Source organism: Centropristis striata, chromosome 16 (genome assembly GCF_030273125.1).
Source record: "Centropristis striata isolate RG_2023a ecotype Rhode Island chromosome 16, C.striata_1.0, whole genome shotgun sequence".
In the NCBI taxonomy this organism is placed as follows: Eukaryota; Metazoa; Chordata; class Actinopteri; order Perciformes; family Serranidae; genus Centropristis; species Centropristis striata.
In genome coordinates this window covers 2,686,108-2,688,940 of record NC_081532.1, presented here as the reverse complement: position 1 = coordinate 2,688,940, position 2,833 = coordinate 2,686,108, and the positions used below count along the sequence as shown (strand labels likewise).

General features: G+C 30.3%; 1 long non-coding RNA gene across 1 annotated transcript; it reads left to right on the top strand.

The window, feature by feature from the left end:
- The first annotated feature begins 2,023 nt into the window (after positions 1–2,023).
- On the top strand, positions 2,024–2,561 carry LOC131988827 (uncharacterized). The gene is made up of 2 exons (XR_009395897.1): positions 2,024–2,119; positions 2,331–2,561. It is a non-coding gene; the product is annotated as an uncharacterized LOC131988827 (long non-coding RNA).
- The last annotated feature ends 272 nt before the right edge of the window (positions 2,562–2,833 follow it).

Genomic DNA, 2,833 nt, shown 5'->3' with positions numbered 1-2,833 from the left:
CCCCGCGGTTAGAGTAGCCGACTGGTAGAAATGTCCTCTAGTTCTGGATCGGCCTGCAGAAACCTGGAGGGCAAAGTTCCCACACAAGTTGTCAAAAAAAATCCTAAACTGAGATTATAAATATGTGGCGGCGTTTCAGAAGCTTGGATATATTTTTCCTCCATAAAAACTGAAAGGAAAGATGTTTTTCATGCTCCATAACAGAGTGACAGAGCGGGGAACATCATAAATGATATGCAGCGACAACCAAAACACAGTCAGCTCTGTAAAAATGTAATATTTTAATTGGTGGCTTGATGATTCATTTCTGCAATTATATTTACTCCATTTTTTTCTTCAGAATATCCATAATTGTTTTTGGACTTGAAGTGTTTGAAGTGTTTTTCCATGTAAATTTACCAATTTAATCTTTTTCAGATTTTTTCCTATTTTTTCCCCTATATTTCTAAATAATTAAGAATATTTGAGTCTTTTTTTTCATGTTAATCTACCATTTTAATATCAGATTTACTCCATTTTTTTCTTCAGAATATTCATAATTGTTTTGAAATAAGTGTTTTTCCATGTAAATTTAATTTAAGAATATTAAAGTAAGAAATTAACTCTTAAAACAAGATAAATTATCCAACACTTCTAAATCTAAAGTTTTTATTATTTATAAGTATTTTTCCATGTAAATTTATATCTTTAATCTCAGATTTTTTCCTATTTTTCCCCATATATTTCTAAATAATTATGAATATTTGAGTGTTTTTTCATGTTAATCTACCATTTTAATCTCAGATTTACTAAAAATTTTTCTTCAGAATATTCATAATTGTTTTGAAATTTGTGTTTTCCATGTAAATTTACCACTTTAATCTCAGATTTTTCCTATTTTTTCCCCATACATTTCTAAATAATTAAGAATAGAGTGTTTTTCCATTTAAATGTACATGCAGCAAGATAATTTCCCTCAGATTTAGTGTTTTTACCTTGTTTTAAGAGTTCATTTCTTATTTTAAGCGTACAACATACTACACTGTAAAAAAAATGGCTTTAATTTACAGTGAAATTCCAGCAGCTGCAGTCGCCAGAATTTCACTGTAAAAAATACAGTGAGTGAGTTTTCTACTGTAAATTTAAATTTAAATATCAGCAAAAACTGTAATTTAAATCTGAGTAGTCACTTTATTTTTAGGGTTATTGTGTCCTTGTGACATTATGGTATTTCTCCTTTAATTTTGTGTGTTTTATATAGTTTAAAAGTAGAAACCTGGAGGGCAAAGTTCCCACACAAAAAATCCTAAACAGAGTATAAATATGTGGCGGCGTTTCAGAAGCTTGGATGTATTTTTCCTCCATAAAAACTGAAAGGAAAGATGTTTTTCATGCTCCATAACAGAGTGACAGAGCGGGGAACATCATAAATGATATGCAGTGACAACCAAAACACAGTCAGCTCTGTAAAAATGTAATATTTTAATTGGTGGCTTGATGATTCATTTTTGCAATCATAAGAAACAAACCCAGAATGATGCATACAGAAGGAGCCAGAGACACACAGACAGGCTGCACACCAATCAGAAAAAAACAAAAAAACATCTCTATCACACTGTTTTTAACACGTTTTTAAAAAAATATAACAAAAAGAAAAGAGGGATGATGTTAGCGACAGCTGGGCTGCTTCATTGTCATAAAGGAAACAATGTTAAGACATCAGATATACAAAGTGATGACACATTAAATGTTTGAGTATATCAGTTCCTGGAATAATTTCAGTGAAAGGATGGTCACTTGAAACTGAATGGCTGAAAATAAAACACTCTGAAGGTAGAGAATCAGTTTTGTATTCTGTCCTCAAACACTAATGCAGAGCCAGATATATTGGTTCGGAGCCCAAAAAGCTAAAAAAAATAAATAAAAAAAAGAGGTTGTGGGCAAAATGCCTGGAGCTGCAGTGTTTTCAAGTCTCCAGTTTCAAGAATAAAATACTACACTGTAAAAAAAATATCTTTAATTTACAGCGAAATTCCGGCAGCTGCAGATTTTCACTGTAAAAAATACAGTGAGTGGGTTTTCTACTGTAAATTTAAATGTAAATATCAGCAAAACTGTAATTAAGTCACTTTATTTTAGGGTAATTGTGTCCTTGTGACATTATGGTATTTCTCCTTTAATTTTATGTGTTTTATATAGTTTAAAAGTTTATAGATACCGATACACTGTAAAAAATAATCTGTTAAATTTACCGTAAATTATTGGCAGCTGTGGTGGGTTTTCTGCTGTAAATTTAAACGTAAAAATCAGCAAAAACTGTAATTTAGACTGAATATTCCTGTTATTTTTAGGGTAATTGTGTCCTTGTGACATCATGGTATTTCTCCTTTTGTGGAGAATTTTGTGTGTTTTATATAGTTTAAAAGTTTTGTACTAATCCTTGAAGTATTTGTTCTATTTTATGTGACTTCTGGTAAAAAACACACACATATTTCCAGTCTTCTTTTCCAAAAATTGATACAGAGGAAGATCTTTTTGTTGGTTTACAGATACCGATACACTGTAAAAAATAATCTGTTAAATTTACGGTAAATTATTGAAAGCTGTGGTGAGTTTTCTGCTGTAAATTTAAACGTAAAAATCAGCAAAAACTGTAATTTTGACTGAATATTCATGTTATTTTTAGGGTAATTGTGTCCTTGTGACATTATGCTATTTCTCCTTTTGTGGAGAATTTTGTGTGTTTTATATAGTTTAAAAGTTTTGTACTAATCCTTGAAATATTTGCTCTATTTAATGTGACTTCTGGTTAAAAAAAAAACACACATATTTCCAGTCTTCTTTTCCAAAAATT